Genomic DNA, 19,171 nt, shown 5'->3' with positions numbered 1-19,171 from the left:
TTGCTCATCCATTTCGCACAGAAGCCTTCTCCCTTGCCTCCCCAAAGCAGTAAAAACTTATATAGGAAGAGGAGTGAGAATGGCAGCACGGCAGACACAGTGTTTTGTTAGTGGTGGGAGATAAAAGAGGAACCTGTGAGTGGGAGAGAAATGTATTGCGGCTGCTGTAGCTAGTGTGTGTGTCTTAAGAAAAAAAAAAAAAGGGGCCTTCCACTGCTGGGCCTTCTTCGCTTCTAATCCTAATGGGTTGCTAGGGGCACTGCATGCCTCTTAAACGAACCACTCTGCCTGCTGGGACCACTGACCAGAAGCACAATTTACCAATCTCACTCTCGCAGCCTAAACCGTCACAAAATAGATCATAACATTTTCAGCACCTGGCAAATGGGTAAAAGTGGATAAACACGTCATATTTATAGAATAAGAGGCTTTACACTTAAAGAAGTTGCAGCCATTTGTTCAGTTATCTCTTGGTGCATGGTAAATATATTATAAAAGAAATGTTTTTTACGGTACGTAACCTGTGAAGTCTGTAAATGTATCCCGTCTGATTTCATATGGAACAATCGGCTAACCTCGCCAATCATTATGCACGATGGGGTTTGTTCCTATTTGTTTGGGATAAGCGTGTCTCAAATCTCCTGATGTCTTCGGATGCCTCACATGTCACACAAGTGCGGTGGTTCAATCCCAGCTACCCCCAAGTCTGCATGCTGAAGTGTCCTTGGGTACATTCTGGAGCCCAAATTTCCTGTGATGTATCCATCAGAGTGTGAGTGTGTGATTGTTAGAAAGCACTTAAGGCATTGAATAAAGCACTGTGTGAATGGGTGATTGTGGCTTGCAGTAAGAAGTGCTTTGAGTGTTCAGTTAGAGTAGAAAAGTGCTATATAAGAACCAGTCCATTTACCATTTCAAAAGAATCTGTCCTAGGTTTATTCTATTCAACTCATACTTTTACCTGCATTTATTACTGACAAGAAGAAGTCACTGTTGTATAGATTACAACAAATTACATCCATATTTGTGCTCTCTGCAGTACCGGTTTCATGCAATTGCACAGTAGCTTTAAAAATTTTACTTTCTAGGTTCCCCCAGTGCTGTTGACCTTGCAGAGCAATGTAATTTGATGGTAAATGGTTGTCATTTGTTCTGCCATGCCTCATGAAGCCATCTACGTTGTTATTTCTTGCCCTAGAGCTCCCACTGATCACCAAATTACAGTGTTGCATGACTAACTGGATGGCCACAGCCAGAAGCCAAATAAATTACACTGGATCGTTCATGTTGCAGAGTCGTAGTTTTCAGTTTGCACTGGTTTACATACGGGTTTTTTCCACATAGTGGCACACTGAGTAAGGATTTTATGCAGCACAATTAGCAGATAATTTCGTACAAACGGCACAATGCATGCTTATCGGAGGATTAGATATACTGTCTGATTTTAAACCTCTAGATGTCACTGTTGGTTAAGTGCTTCTCTGTTGCTTTCCAGTGGGTTGTTTGCATGGATCACGCAACTTGTATAACAGCAGATGGTGCTGATCATCACGACTCACATCATATTTATTTATTTTTTAGTTGTTGTAAAAAACCACCCTCCAGATAAATAAACATTACAACTGATGGTACATGTTGGCTCAATGCAATTATTCCTAATGAAACAAAATAAGATATGAAGACTTGGTCGACTGTTGGAACCTGCAATTAGGCTGAAACAATTCAGGTGTGCAGTCTTATGTCTCGCCCTTGAGGGAGACAAAAAAAAACCACACACACAACCAAACACAAGAGTCTATCATCCTCACTATTAGTTCTTCAAATGCCTTTCCATGTAGCACCGTAGATTAATATGCATTCATCTTGTCCCTGAAAAATTAGTCTGTCACTTACCAAAGCCCTTCATGTTAATGTTTCATTGTATATAATTTCTGTTCTCAGAGAGGTCATTTCTCTCTGTTTGAATGAAAAAGTCAGACAGTACGCCTATAATCAGTGATCACTGTATGTAGTACTGCATTACATCTGTATGCCTGGTCACAAATATTCCTTTCACTGATTTTCTGAGTCGGTGTTTTTCCTTGTCAGAGTTAGCCCTGTGAAAGAGCCGCAGTCAGGGTTTGCTGTAACAGTGTTTTTGTTTGCCCAGAAAGGCCCTCTGGGATCCTTGCATGTTAGCAAAGCCAATCAGTGCCGTATAATTGAAAAATAGCAACACTAAATGACCTCACATAGGAGCTAAGCTCCATTTCCACTGTACAATTAGATATCAAGGTCAATGATGTCTGTTGAAAGCCAACTGTTGTACTAGGAACTGTGTTCTCACTGGATGGTGCAGATAGGCTCGCTTGGAGTTGTGCAGGAAATATGATGAATGTAGGGTGGAGTCTGGTAGTGATGATATGAGAACAGAGGCTTTGAGAGATGATGGAGATTGGGAATGTGTATTTATAGTTTATAGGTTTAGGTTTTACTGGTTTTAATCCACTAGAACAGTCAGCTTGTTGTAATTCGGTTATTTATTTATTCATCAACTGTACATTAGTCTTTCTTTATGAAATGTTTTATTTGGATCTATGAAACATGAAATGCTTTGGTGAACAGTTTTCACAGTTTTCTATTTTCTGATCAACTCATTTAAATTTCTCAGTGTGATGTGTTTCTTTCCTTTCTCGCTCTTTTTTTGTGTGGAGACTGTGGAGGCCCCAGATTTACTGTGTAAAAAATTATGAATTAGTGTGTCAAACATATATTATTTTCAAAGTTGTTCAAAGTATGTCAAAAACTAGAATTCGTTTTTAAAAAAAATCGCAGCATATTTGAAGGTCTGCGTAATTAAGATTCTTTTTAAACGTAAGATTGCGTCCCACCTTATTCATTTCATTGTTTTAGGTAAACCAAATGAATTTGTCTGAGTTTCTCTTATCAAGCAAATATTCTTTTAACAAAACAACTCGACTTTTTTTTTAATAATTAAAAAGTTAATGTACTAGAATTTGCTAATACGTTTTACATATCACACGAGTTCAATTTAAAAGGGAAAATGTTCATGGTTGTTAGATAAAAATAATGAGATTATTACTTTAGGCTTTAGCAAGTCTCCAGCAGGGAGTTCAACTGTGTTTGCAGCTTCCATTGTGTTTTTCCTCTGTAAATCTATGACAGACTAATGGGGCTTCCCACCAGGGAAATCTGCTTGTCTTCCTGTCCCAGAGCTACCCTCTTCCTGTCTCTGTGAAGACCCGCAGGCTGCTTCGTCTCCACACCGGAGAAGCAGAGGTGGAGTTCACTGTATGTGTTTGAAGAGCCAGAAATAGTCCACGGTATCACATCTAATGTGTTGACTTCGACACAAACGTGGGCATAGGGTGGCAGTTTCCAATTTCTTAAGCGACACATAGACATACAAAAACAATTCCCACTGACATGGGAACAAATTAACCATATGTGTTTTAGCTCTTTGTATTAAATTTGTTAAAAACATAGGAAGAAGCCACAGGACCTTTTACGGGGTAGTGTTGTAATAAATCTATCTGGCATAAATATCTGTCATTGGTTCATAATAAATGTGCTTAGGATGTGTATTCATGCTACATCTACCATGTAGCAGCATTCTTTAATTCAAAACACAACAAAATATTTTTGGAATAGAATTTAAGTCCTGATTTATGACTCCCCTGGGATTGTAGCTCTTTTCAGTGTGCTTCTTTTTTCCCCTTCTATTCCCATTTATTCTTCACTGACCACAACCGCTGACTGCTCCAACTCCTCAATAATCCATGCCATGTGTGTTCTAAAAACAGAAAACAAAAACAGCCCAGCTATAGCTTGTCCAATTTGTTTGCTAACCTTGCCTCTGCAGCTTTGTCTCCAAAATACTTGATGTGAGTCCTCCCACTGATATACTCTTCTTTAAAATTTACTTTATTTAAAATCCTGCCCGGTCTGGTCACTCCTGACAAAAATCTTATTCTCTTCAACTCTCCCACTTTCATCTTGTCCTCCTGTATTTTAGCTAGTGCTGCCATTTGTAAAGCATACATCATAGCAGGTCTCATAACCATCTTCTAAACCTTCCCTTTCACTATCCATCACTACTTCTGCTCCCTGCATCTTCACTGTTGCAACTCTTTTTTTATTCCTCTTGTCTCCGGAGCATATCTCCCCCTTTCCAAGTTCTCTTCTACCTTCTTCCTACTCTCACTACACATCACGTCATCCATGAACATCACAGTCCATGGTGACTCCTGCCTCATCTTGTCTGTCTGCCCATCCATCACAATTGCAAACAAGAAAGGGCTCAGAGCAGATCTAATGTATTCCCACCCCCACCTTTGACCCATCTGTCAGTCCTAGCACCTCACACACTCACCACTGTTTCACTGTCGTCATATATGTCCTGCACCAGCCTCACATACTTCTCTGTTGTCCTGACTTCCTCATTCAGCACCACAGTTCCTCCTCCCTATCATATCTCTAGATGCTCTAAGACAGTCCAACTCCTTCTGACCTTCTCTGTAAATCTCCCTCAAGATTGTATTAAACAACCTGCTTAAAATGTGAACTGTTCTCTCTCCTTGACATCCCCATACTTTCTATACTCTTCATTGTCTTCATAGCTGCCTTCACTTCCTCCTTGCCAATCCTTTGCACTTCTCGATTCAGTCTCGCATCCATCCTCCTCTCTCTCACTCTCATTTTCATTTTTCATCAACTCCTCAAAGTACTCCTTCCATCTTCTCAACGCACTCTCTTCATCATTAGCACATTTCCATCTCTACCCTTAACCACCCCAATCAGCTGCACCTCTCTCTGTCGAGCCCAGTGGATATAAGTCATTTTCTCCACCCTTGGTGTCATGCTTTCTTTATCTCCCTGACTATCACAGTGTTTCTTTACTGACGTCTCCCTTTGAATACTTCCCAGTACTCCCTTGACACCACCTTGCAGTCTCTCTCCTCTCCACCTTCTACATAAGACGTAGTCCGCCAGTGTGCAGCTTCCTCCACTCCTCTTCACCACAGCCCTTTCCATCCCTTTCGCAAAATCCTCTACCATCTGCCCTCCTGCATTTCTTCCCATACTTACACCATACTTACCCAACACCCCTGTTCCCTTCACCTACATGTCCGCTGACGTCTGCTCCAATCACCACTCTCTCCCCCCTGGGAACACTTTCCACCACTCCAGACATCTTTTTTCTCTTATAGCTGACATCCACCTTTTGGGGCATTCAGACTGACAACATTCAACATCGTCTCTGCAATTTCGAGCTCCAAACTCACGATCCTGTCTGACACTCTTCACCTCCACAACACTATTACTTCAAGATAACCCCCACTCCATTTCACTTCCTATCAATACCATGGTCAAACCGTTAAAACCACCTCTAAAGCTCGTGGCCTTGCTTCCTTTCCACCCAGTGTCCTGAACACATAATATATCTACTTTCCTTCTAACCATCATATCAGTTAGCTCTCTCCCTTTGCCAGTCATAATCTCTACATTTAAACTCCCAATTCTCGCCTCAGCACCACCTTTCCTGCTCTCTCGCTGCATCCCTTCTCTTCTTTGTATCTAGCCAACAATAGGTCAGTTTCTACCAGCATCCTGTTGACCAATCAGGCATGGAAATGTCATTCTTAAAAATCAACAAGTTTGATGCTCTTCCTGATGTACCCATCCCCACTCATGCAGGCTTTGAACTATAAGTGTTTGAATTATGTGCTTTTGGCTACAAGTAAAGTCCTAAATCTTGAAACTCACTCAAACTGTTATTGAGTCAATGCGTGAGATTAGTGTGTGACTGCACACTTGGTTGTTGTCACTGGGAAAGAGTGGGCCTGAAGTGGTTCTTAGTAAGATAGGGCTCATAGTTTGTGGTGGCAGCCACTTCCACTCATGTGTTTACTCAAGCAGGGCATCTAAGAGGCAATTTTTGCACCAGATTTGTAGATCTTCATGCAAAACAGCTTGACACTATTGAACAATGCCAACCAACAAGATGGCAATATTCAATTCTGCTAAGGCAGAAAAAACCCAACAGAGCCACTCTGTGCTGTCACAACACTTAAGACATTTATTGAGTTGACAGTTAACTTGTGAGTGACTGGCACCCTCTTAATATTCTTAGTGGGGTCACAAGTGGAACATGTCCATGGAGATTTGATTTTGTGTGTTTCTCAACACTGAGGGCTTTCTGTGCCTGCCTGGGGATTTGAAATGCCTTGAAGGTTTATGATGCTGATGCTTAAGGCATAACTGCTTCAATATTGTACTTTTATCTATTTCCACAGTTTATTTTGTTATCAAAAGTCTTATCAACAGTTTTCTTCCAGTGCGCTTGACTTTGCCGGTCAATCACGACCTTTGATGTTCTTGAAATGACCGTGGACATAGAATTTGCAAAGTCACAGTGGCATGACCTCAGAATGTAAATGAAGATATTCACTCGCAAAACAATCTCTCCTGCTGCATACAGAAACTGTGCAACACTTTAAATGTTCTCTTTACTTACACTGATCTTCACTGTTCTCTGAACACTGACTGTTTAAACCTAAAACATAGAATAAACCTATGAGAAACTTTTAAAAATGTATTGTATGCTTCTTTGATACCAAAATAAGAATTGGAATCAGACCGTGTTTATCAAACCAAAGCCAAAAGTGGGTTTTTTTTTAAATTTGATTAAAGTTTTCTCTCGAGCATTCAATGCAGTGATGCTGTGCATTCTCTTTAAAAAATGCAAATAATTAGTTTTATTCTACCTGCATGAAGGAATAGTAATTACAATATGTATGTATTCCACAAAATCAACCTACCTCTGAGAAACTGGTGCAGTGGGAAGGAGAATGTGATTATTATCTGCAGAGATGTTATCACGCCTATAAGGACTTTGTCCCCTAGAAGGGAAGCACTGTGGAATTACATTATGGGCTGAAGTTCAACTATACTTCCTGTACTTTCCCTGGAATTTGTGCTTGAGTTATCAGCCATGCTGGTCATGCACTGTGTGGATACCACTGTGTAACTTCTTTTACAGTGTATTCTCAGCAGCTTCCCATTTCAAATGAGTGCATTAATATTCTAGCTCATGTTTCTATTTTCCTCAGTTTTCTCCTTTCCTCTCTCATATTCATGTGGCTCAAAGCAGTCAATACCAATAAAGGATATAACTTTTTCATCTAGACATTTGCTTCTTTTTATGGCTTTATAGTGCTGACTTTATATTCCCATGTTCTCATAGATCCACATATCAGTACTGACTCTACCATCAGTGTCTTCTGCTTTTGGCCAGTGGAACAGTTGAAGGCTAAAGGCCTTGGTCAGGGGCATGTAGCCACCGGGATTCTCGGAGCCGCAGTGTACATACAAATGAGACACGCACAAAAGAAAAATAAGAAATGCACAGATGCCAAAGCTGAGGTGAATGCATAATGTAGGATTTGTGCATTACACATGAGAAGAGTTAAGAATGATTTGGCAACCTTAAGTCTTATGATCAGTTCATGTAAAAGCTGTCTTCATAATCTAGCTTGTATATGAAAATGTAATTTTTCTTGGGTTAATACTTCTTAACTTGGAACCTAATATTCTTATTTCCAAAGTATGCTTTTAATTTGGAGAGTTTTCAAGTATAATATAACTTTGCTGTCATCTCAGGGACTCGAGGCTTCTTTGCAACAATGTCATCCTCAATTAATTAACTTTTAATTTGACTGGATATATTTTTGTGAACATTGGTTGGCCCCAACAATAAATCAAAACTGAGGCTGGTCAGTCCATGATAAAAAAAAAAAAAAATCACATACTTAAAAGATGTACAAGACTCCTACAAGGAAAATAAAAAACAACATGGCCCACAGAAAGTGGTGACCACTGCAATCTGTTATCCTGATTAAGGTCACAGTCACCTGTGGGGACTGTCAAGTTAGAAATGATTAATTACCCATTTTTAAGTCTGTAAAAGGAAGAGTGCAGAAAAGTGTGTGGTGTTGTAAAGCCTTTTGTGCTGGTGCCCTGAAAGTCTTTTCAGTTTAATATTTGTCTGCACCCTTTTACAGGAAAGCTAGGAGTATATCCTGTTTTGTACTCATTTTCTGACTGCCCTGAACAATGGCCCTTTCTCAGGGTGAAGCTGCTGCGGATAGAGAGTCAAGTTGTTTACTGCTTGGTTTGTGCACACTAATTGCCATCCACTTATGCCTGTTTACACAGACAATCCACATCCCAAAGGGAGCAAACAGGAGCAACAAGTTCTGTTCCAATTTAGTTATCATTTGAAAATGCAGTTCCATGTTTGCTTTTGTTCTTTTATTTGAAGTTCACAATAAGAATTTGGTCTTCTTGTTCTTTGAACTATGGGATCCAGTCAATATTACTTACAAATACTGGACAAATGGTAAATGGAGTGATTCTTATACAGCGCTTTTCTACTCTCCTGGAGTATTCAAAGTGCTGAATACAACACGCCACATTTACCCATACACACCCATTCACACAAGCACTTCAAGCTTTGTCAGTGCTTTAACTAACATACACTCATACACATTCATGCGTATGATGGATGCATCGGAGAGCAAGTGGGGGTTAATATCTTGCCCAAGGATATTTGGCATGCAGAGTGGGGGAGCCAGGAATCGAACCACCAACCTTCCGATCAGCAGATCACCTCCTAAACTACAGCCAAGTATTTATCAGGTCAACATTTTCATCCAGTATAATCAGCTTTTTTCCCTCACCAGTAAATACTGCAAGAAATCATCGAGAATTCATCCTTCTGTTCCTCATCTATCTCAGCTACACTTTACTTAGTTACTTATGTATTTTGCTTGGGACCAGAGTAAATGCAGTGTCTGTGTCATTTGGATGATACACATAATATGGTCATGGATCTCATATTTTGGTTATATATATATATATTAAGCATGCTGATCATACTCTGACCAATAGAAATTCAAAATGACATGAAGTGGGTGAATAAAGCACAATACAGAAAGCAATGAGCAACCACAAAAATAATGCATTACAAGGAGGAGCACCACGGCCAGCTCAACAAAAACATTTTAATCAGAATATAGCATCAAGTAAGTAAAACCTTTGGGACAATGATCTGGTTAGTTAGTAGTAAAGTGGGTTGTAGTCAGGTTCAGCTGCTTTTGTGTGAGTGAAATAAAAACTCTTCCAAGATGTCACATGAATATATGTCATTGGCAGATGGTTTACTGTGTCTACCAGCAGAGTCTCGAGACAGTGGAGAATATTTTATTTCTCTAGAAGAGCAGCACAGGGCCTTAGAAGGTCCTTAACCATCAGCAGGACCCGTATCTGCTTCTTTGTGCAAGAAAGAACAGGTTCAGCACTGTAGATCCATACAATATGACCAGGCCACTGGTGTGAATGTCTCTGATCAAATAATCAGAAGCAGACTTCATGAGGGTGGCCTGGGAGCTTGAGTGCTCACTGCCTGGCACTGTGGAGCCATATTGGCTGTTGCCATGGAATACCAGAACTGGCAGGTCTGCAAATGGCACCTTTTGCTTTTCAGGGAGCAGGTTCACCCTGAGCACGTGTGACAGACGTGAAAGGATCTGGAGAAGCAGTGGAGAATATATGCTGCTTGTAACATAATTTAAATGACCAGTTTGATGGTAGGTCGGTGATGTTTGGGAAGGGTTGTATACAGGAATTAAGGGCATTAACTGGCTCCCATGTTTCTTCGCAATTGTTTTTAACAACATTCCCTGACATTGATGCATTCCCAATCCTCGTACCTCAAACAGGCTTTTGAAAGGTTGTAAAAAAAATTAGAGCTTAATAGTTAATGGGTTGGAACTTAAACTGGTTCTCAGAATGATAACAGGGCATATTTTCTTTGTTTATATTTGGCTTTGGTTTCCTGTAACGAATTGTGGTGGATTTTTGTGTGATATGTATAACTATGTAACTATATACACTATATATCTATGTGCACTGAACATCTATATTTTAACTTTCATGTAGAGTCTTAAGCACAAGACATTTTGCTTCACCGAGGTTTATTAAGGTGGTACAGTAACAGGGCAGTTAATGCTGTTGAGAGTTCGCCTGAATAACTCACTCTCCAGCTCCGGTAACTAACCTTCACTAATACTCACTCAACGTCTTTCATGCAGCACAACCAAAGCAGTAACATTGCCTGAACACATCACGATAAAATATCATACGATATAATCACACACGCACATACTTTGAACTACACTGAAGTGTTTTAAGAACCTATGTAGTTATAAGATTATATATCGTAAAGATTTAATAATTAGGATTAATGTGTGACCTTTGACCATGTTGTGACCTATTGTCAGAAGGCAAAGCAAAGGGTTGACCTAAGGGTGTCCCTTTGGGCAGGGCCCTCAGCCAGAGCCCTGCCCGTACCCTGGCCTGTACCTGACCCCTGCAGCTGTGTTTGGGTGAGTGGGAAAGTTACCCAGCAGCAGGGGGCGGGGATACTGATCCCTATATATTAGGGGAGCAGAGGACACCCCCAGCACTTTTTTCCCCTCTGCTGTTTCTCTCTGTCCGTCTCTGTGTTGCTCTGCTGTCTGTGCTTAAGGCTGTACACCCCGGGGTTTGGCTTTGCTTGCTTTCTGCTATGTAACTCTCTTGCTAAACGTCTGTATGTATTTTTCCTGCTGTTCATATGATTCAGTGTATTAAACTCTGTTCCAAGAATTCTACTCTTTTCCAGAGCATCTTTTTGAGTGTCTTGATTTTAATTGGATCTAAAAGGGTTGGATCTCCACATCGTTGGTGGGAGAAGGTTATCAGGATGGCTTCAAAATGACCTCACTCGTGTTGTCTTTATGAGTCATTCTAAAGAAACCGAAACCCACAATCTGCCTTCTCAACAGGCAAGATCACATATGACATAAGCATCCTAGAATGGGCTGTGAACTTTGGAACATGTATAACGTGTTTTTTATAAGAAGCTCATGCCAGCTGTGAGGCATGGTGTTGGGTATGTTATGTTTTCAGCTGTTTCCTTTAATTGGGGGTCTTGGAGGCATAGCATGCTCCCCATTTCAGATACTGTATCAGTATTCTGTTATTATGTTGGATAGAATTTTGCACTATAGCAAAATGTGCATGAAGACCATGCATGAAGCATGAAGGCATTTTCTCTGAAAATTCAAGTTAAACCATAATAGCACTAAGTAATGCCCCAACAAGGAAGTATTAAATGCATTATGGAAAGGTCCAGTCTAGGGACACAAGTAAAAAAGAAATATTTAAATCCAGCTTAAATATTTGGGGGGATTTGAAGATGAGGAAACATGTAAACTGTACCCTCAGACCTGAACCTCAGTGAATTAAATATTATTTGTGTCACAGATAAAATCTGTCGATATTGTTTTTGAATGAATTATTTTATACTTGCTCTAGTCCTCGATTATACTGCTTTTATATTGGATTGTAGTAACTGTTTCAAAGAGGATGGATCAAACATTTGCTTATTCAAATATGTCACCAAAGCTAACAGTTTCCATGGAACCCACTGACTCTTTCACAGGAGAGTGCTGTACGAAGAATTACTGAAAGAGTGTGAGTGTGAGTGTGGCTCTATTGATGGCGGTGTTGTGGGTGTTTCACAGAAAAAATACAAACAAATCAACACCTTGAACATTCATGAGCCTCGGGAAATGCATAAAGTGCTTGACATCAGGAAGTCTGCCATATGTTAAACATCTGGGAAATGTATATTCTTGGAGGAAGTCATAAAATATCTTTCAGTAAATGTAACCCCATAAAAGTAAGACTGAGGCAAATACTTGATTAATTCTTGTTTTCGGGCTAGATTTTAGAACTAACAACTGTTCTTTCTAAAAAAGCCCAATTTGTTTTCAAGCCAAATAAAAGCCTCTGCTGTAGCATCTTGCTGCAGTTTAACATACAAATCATCAAAAGTTGCTCTTGCGTTGCAGTTTATATTAATAGTATCCTTACAGATTGTTACGGTAGCAGGGTCAGGTTGTCCAAGTTTCAGTTTGGTTTGGATCCAAGATATGCGTCTGTCAGTCGTGTCTTGCTTTTTTACATGTATATGCATGTCATGGCTCTCGTGTATACGCACTAGTCCCTTTGTTAGATAAACATGTTCAACTGTTTGTTTGTTTTTCAACTGTTCAACTGTTGTCTAATCAGCCAATCAGCAGCAATGAAGTGTTTTTAGCTATGCATTAATGGCCTACTGAAGTTCAAACTGCATATCAGAATGAGGAAGAAGGTTGATTTCAGTGAATCTGAACACAACATATCAGTATCATATGGACAGGCCTGGGTATTAAAAAGAAGAAAACTGCTCATCTACTGGAATTTCCCCACACAGCCATCTCCAGTGTTTACAGAGAATGGTCAGAAAAAGAGAAAATATTAAGTAAACAGCAGTTCTCTGGGCAAAAATGCATTGTTGATGCCAGAGGGCAGAGGAGAATGGCCAGACCACTTGAGCTGATAGAAAGCAACAGTAACTCAAATATCCACTTGTTACAACCAAGGTATGCAGAAGAGTATTTCTGAAGAGGATCGCGTCAAACCATGAAGCAGATGGGCTGCAGACGTCTAGCACGGTTTCCTGTCATCATCATCATCATCATCATCAACTTTATTTATAAAGCACTTTAAAACAACCACAGCTGACACAAAGTGCTGTACATTGGAACTGTAAAATAAAATTACATGAGATATAAATAAAAAACAAATAAAAGAAGAGTGAAATCATTAATTAAATAACTACTGCATTAAAAAAGAAACTAAGTCTCACTGAGGTTAAAAGCCAAGGAATAAAAGTGGGTTTTAAGACGTGATTTAAAAGTGTCAGCAAAGAACAGGAAACTGAGGCTACAATTCACACAGGCTCATCAATATTGAGCAATAGAAGATTGGAAGAACATTACCCAGTGTGATGAATCTCAATTTTGGGGTCAGAATTTTGCATAAACACAAAAGCATGAATCCATCATGCCTTTTATCAACAGTTAGACTGCTGCTGCTGCTGGTGTTAATAGTGTGGGAGGTATTTTCTTGACACACTTTGACCTCTTAGTACCAGCTGAGCATTTGTAACAGGTTACAGTCTGAGTATTGTTGCTGACCATGCCATCACCACACTATATCCATCTTCTGATGGTTGCTCTCAGCAGGATAACGCGCCATGTCACAAAGCTCAGATCATCTCCAAATGGTTTCTTGAACATGAGTTCACTGTACTTACATGACCTCTGCAATCATCCAATAAGAGCACTTTTGGGATATGGTGTATCGTGTACGCGCAGTCGACAAAACTGCAGCAAAATGAACTCAAGCTTCAATTGTGATGTTTCCAGCACTTTGTTAATCTATGCCACAACGATTATGGCAGTTATAAAAGCAAAAGAGGGTCCAAACTGATACTGGCAAGGTGTAAGTAATAAATAGTCCAGTGAATGTACGGTTAAGTTTGCAAGCCTATAAGTTATTAGTAATAGCAACCCGTGGACTTTTGAGCTTTGAATTTCAGCTTTTATTCCAGTTGTTCACAGATCTTACAATATGTTCCACGTGAATATTAATATAGAAGCTGACTTTTCTGATTCTGATTGAAAGAAATCTGCAATTTCTATGATTGTGTTTGTTTCCAATAAAATATTAAAGTTAACCAAGTCAAACCAAGTTTTAAAAGGTCATTTTTGTTACCCATCTGTTTCATGATCTCAGATCTATCTTTCTGATTTATTATCATCATTATGCAGTAGAGGTCAAGGAAAGGTCTTCATGCTTGATGTCATTCTGAGGCTGATGTAAATGGGATATTGTTCAGTCTCTGTTCCCACTTCAGCTCATGTGCCTGTTGAGTATAAATGATTTGGAGGCATGCTCAGAGTTTCTATTGTATTTGCATAACACTGTGTGGTGACACGGTGCTCCTAGGAACATCTTTGTATTGTCACATGAGAAATGTTTTTAAGTGCCCTTTAAACAGTGCACTCATTCAGCATGCTTTCATGGAAAGAGGTAAACCAACCTCCAGAAAAGCTATTGTGTACAATTAAATCTGAACTTAAAAAATGAAAAGAGTTTATCATGGGCAATTATTGTTGGGTCAAACAAAAATTCTTTTGGCTTTTATATTCCAGTGTTTCAGATGTTGGTTATTAACTGACTGAAAGCATCTGAGACAAATAAAGAAGGTTTTTTTGTTTCTGGCTTTTAGTTATCAAAACCACTACTTTTTTCACTTCCCTCAACAAAGGTTTGCCACAAAACTCCCTTTTTATAAAAGGAAGAAATAATGCTGATTGAAATTTTGTTCTAATAGTGAAACAAATATTTATTTAACAGCTTTGGTGCTAATAAAAGGAAGTAAAAGGTTCATATGATAAGATTTATAAAGCTACAAGATTCAGATTAGACTGACGCATTTTTGTAACAGCACCTCATCATAGTGATACGGTATCTCTAACTCTGGCTAATTTTACAGAGTGCTTTACAACTATTTCATCCATTTGCACAAACTACACACTCATCCTTGGAGTCAGAGCTACCATAAAGGTCTTCACTAGCGTTAGGGAGCTTGCCCAAGGACATAGCCGTGGCCTTACAATAAGTACGCACTAGACCTCCAAAACAAAACAATGAGTTGAATCCAACCATCTTCAACTAAGATCTCCATAATTCATTGAATGATTGTTTCAGATGCAAAATGAATACGCAGAATAAATCTGAATATGTGGTTTTCAGGCTCTTATTCATCTTAGAATGTCCAGATGACCCTCTTGGGAAAATAATGCCTCCTATCCAGAGCACCTGTATGTATTTAATTACAGAGCTATAGAGGAGATGTTGGTGCCAGTGAATAGCCACCAAAAAAATACAACAGATTCACCAGGGTTAGGACACTATTGCAAGCGATAACATTAACATTAACACTGCGATATATTATTTACGAGTATCAAGAATATGTTAGCAATTTGTGAAAAAAAAAGACAAGGCTTTAAAAAAAATTTCACGGAAACAATTTGAGAACAACAGTACACCTATAGACTTTGAAGCCTATTATTATATTTACTATATTTGTATATTTATTGGTAGTTTAGCATACCATAATTAAATGCAGCTTTCACATAATAGAAGAAATACATTTTCTACTTGTGAGACTAAGATAAAAGTCGGCTTTTATGACACTACAGCCCCTTTTTCTGTTTTTCTGTGGATGGGGTCATCTTCCGCTTTTCACCCCATTTTTAGCCACATCTCTGCAAATCTGCAGACAGGGAAGGAGGCAACCTTTGGTCCACTCACTGAGATGAACAGTAGGTTTTTGGACTTTAAGAGGAAAATTGGTACAGAGAGTCAGTAAATATCTGAAAATGACTCTCCTCTGTAATATGTTTCACGGCATCATGGACGGCGAGTTCTAAGATTCATGCAGTGGATTGATCTTTTCACAGCGGAGTTGTGGCTGCTTCTTTATACCAGCCCATCATCATCAAAGCCAACAAGCTGTAAGCATAACATTCTACTGAGATGCCACAGCAGCCCCAGCGCATGACTGCATTTCAACAAGTTGAAATAAGAAGTTGGAGCTTGCACTTTCAAAAGGATGCCTTATGCATGATTAGGCATACGTTTGACACTGACACTTACTAGTAGTACTTCTAGAATTTTTCTATAAGATTCCTCTTAAATATCACAATCTGCTGCTCCGAGTCCACTTAATAATTCAGCAGAGGCAGGGATATGTAGTGCAAAGTAATGCCCCAGCACCAGAGTGTGCCACAGAAATATAACATCTTTTTATTAATCTTCTTAAAAGAAGTCTGTATTTTCTAACTTGCACGTGATGAATAGTTGTTTTTGTGTTGTTTTCTTTTCCCTACACATCCAATAGGTGACATGAGTCCAGTATGGACAGATGGAAAGCTGAATGACCTACTTAAATATCAGGCTCTGTTTTCAGTCAGCTGAACTCCAAGTATCATTCAAAAGAAGCTGGAATGTGCTAAAATAGTAAGGGTGTTTGTTTCATGAAATTGGCTATTTATTGACTGTTGTACTGATGAGGGAGCATTAGGACATTACTTTTTGTTGTTGTTATTGTTTGTTTTGTTTTGTAGAATTTACTGTATATTCATTCAAAACTGTCTTTTCACACTTGATGTTTATTGTTTGGTTTGACACTCAAAAAGATAGGCAGGAGGCAGGACAAGTCCCTCCCGTATCCAACCTGTGGCATGGCTCCAGTGACTTTGCATTTGAGATTATTTTTACAGTTGCTGTGGACTGCTGTTGCATCCTCTCTTCCAAAAATTTGTTAGTAAAACCAGCACAAATCCAAACATCTTTCATGCAGTGCAAGTGGCGCTGCACGCAGCACCACGCCTGTGTGAGCGGAGAGCTGCAAAACATCAGATGTTGCAATCCTGCCATGTTTTTCAGCCTTAGGCTAATGCAATTAGTTATCCACTGCTCCATTTACAAAAAATGTAAATCGTAGGAAACAAGACTCTTTTTAAAAATCCTAAAGAATGTTTGTGTTTTGGCAGGCTAAGCTTAAAGGTGTTTTTCAATTTGCATATTTGTTTTGGGTTTTTTTGTTTGTGTGTTTTGTTGTTTTTTCAATTCAATTCTCTATCAGTTCCTTCTCAACAGTTTATCACACTAATGCAACATACTCGTATGGTAGAGTATTGAAGATGAAAAGTGGACATTATAACATAATGTCACTACTGTATTCTGGATTTTAACTAGTTAGCTTAGACATTCTTCATTAGATCACATGAAATTACAAGATTGTTAAGGTACTGCCCAGTGGAAAATAAGCCACCCCTGTCATGCTCCTAGGTCTTTGACCCAGAATGATCAGTTTTTGGACTTTCAGATTCAGTTTTTTGTTAAATTTTTCACTTTTATGCATAGTGTGCTTATTGTTTATATTTTTATGGTTGTGTATTCCTTAGATATTTTCCATTTTTAGTCCTGGTTGTTGTTACTGTTTGTTTATTAGTTCTGTCAGTGTTTTTCTCTGTGATTTCCTTCTGTGTAGTTTCCTTATGTTAAAATGGCTTGATGCATGCATCAATCGTCCGGGTAAGGAAATCCCAAAAAGTTGATTCAGTTCATCTGGACGTAGCGTTTTCAGTCTGAGAAACCCTTCGTCACTCATCCAAAATGACTTCTTCAGTCTTTAGCTGACTGCAGGTTTCCCCACCCTTTTAAACCACACATTTGCATAATAAGTGAAACTAGCACCACTGGCAAACAATGGGCCGTGAAGTCAGCTTCTTGATCATTAGTATGCAAATTGTCATGACCGTTGATCAACAACCACTGATCCTCACGTTAAAGTTAATTTTATGCCTCAGTTTCCCTTTTTGGTTATTATTACTTCCGTCCTGTTTTAGTTTGATAGTTAGTTATCTTCTGTGTCTTATATTTATTTTTTCTTCCTCCTGTGTGATTCTGTGCACCTGTGTCTCGTTTCCTCCCAGCTGTGTCTAATTCCCATTAGCCCTCAGCGTGTGCGAGCATTGAGTACAATCGTTCCTTTGTTCACTGTGTCACTGTCTGTTAACATGCCCTTGTGTGTTCCTTCTTACTGCCCCATGTTGTTTTGGATTTTTGTACCCTCTGCCTTGACTTTAATAAAGGTTAGTTTTTTGTTTTTTAGCCTCAGTTTGGAGTCTCATGTTTGGGTCATCTTCCTCCAACCTTTCACACCCTCGTGTGTTTTTGTTCTCAAGAAAATATCCATATAACAGTGATGGCATGCATTTTTCTAAAGAATAAGTTGTTTTATTTTTAATATTTTACTTGCAATTTGCCAATTATAGTTTTCAGTCAGGTTTTTTTCATAAGGTGCTCCTCCTATTTTTTCTCAGCAATGGATCTAAAGACACACCACCATTATAAACTTACTGCATGTCATTGCATATATATTATATATCATAACATATAATACATTTAAATGAAAATACCTACTGTACCTGCTGTGGGTTATAATGTGCAAGTGCAATTCCTCTTGCAACTTTATTCTTCTTGGCACAAGTCACAATGACAACATTGTATTGTTATGTGCAAGTCATGCTAACAGTACAAGCACAGATTCTGTGGCCATCACTCAACTAAATTTCTTGTTTGTTTTACTTTACTACCTTACTTCTTTTCTGTTTGGTTTTCTTTTATTTTCCAGTGCTGTGCATATTATTGTGTTTTGGATTCCAATCATTTCGTTAGTGGTCGAAAGGTTGTAACGCTAACTTAAAAAATGAGATAAAATTTTCTCCAAGCCTCTGTGGACTGTTGCCAACAGCCACACTGGACAATCACGCTTAGGCCAAGGACCACAGTTTTAGAGCCATGACCAAATTATTTACTCACATTAGTCATGTGTGTTTACAACACATCTTTGGGTTCTATACTTTTATTCCTAATAGGAAGATTGGCCGCAGAGAAATCAAGTCTCATTTAGAGATGACAGCTTATGGTTGTCATGCGCCACAGAATGACATGTGACCATGACAGCATGACAAAGAAGTTTTATTTATAGACTGAAATTACCAGTAATGATACGTTTTGGTCACGCTGTGGTTAGATCAACTCCATGTTTTAATTTTGAATATTGTTTTTCTTGATTACAGAAGTCCGATTTATGTTAATATGAAATACTGCAAGCGTCTGTGAGTGTGTGTGCACGTGTGTGTATGATTGACTATAGCAGCTATAGCTCTTGATACGGTTTCATTAGCAACACATAATTTAAGTAGGTAAAAGGAAGCTCCAAAAATATTATTTATTAATTTTTTTAGTTTTGGAATACAAAGTTTTTTTGTTGTTTAGATCACAATTAGTGGTTTACTGTAACCATAACATTGAATGGTAGATTTGCACTTCTTCGCAATCAGATGAAATAAAAGACACATTAAATATATCGCTGAAAAGCGCTCAGTATTGATATGAAGACAGAATAGTTAATGATTGTTTGTCCAGTCTTTGTCTGTGGGGTAATCAGACAACTTTACATGTACCCTATATATATAGCAACAATTCATCCTGCCCCTGTCTTCTGAAGAAAAGGGCAAAATTGTATGTTGTGATTGTTTATCACTTGGCTGACAAGCTCTTTCAGTGTCTTCAGTTAAGTCTGTTTGAAATGTTA

This window comes from Copadichromis virginalis, linkage group LG2 (genome assembly GCF_057382275.1).
Source record: "Copadichromis virginalis isolate Kocher_CV1m ecotype Utaka linkage group LG2, C_Virginalis_male_GT1.1, whole genome shotgun sequence".
NCBI lineage: Eukaryota > Metazoa > Chordata > Actinopteri > Cichliformes > Cichlidae > Copadichromis > Copadichromis virginalis.
The sequence above is the reverse complement of the archived record's forward strand: the minus strand, read 5'-3'. Positions refer to the sequence as shown.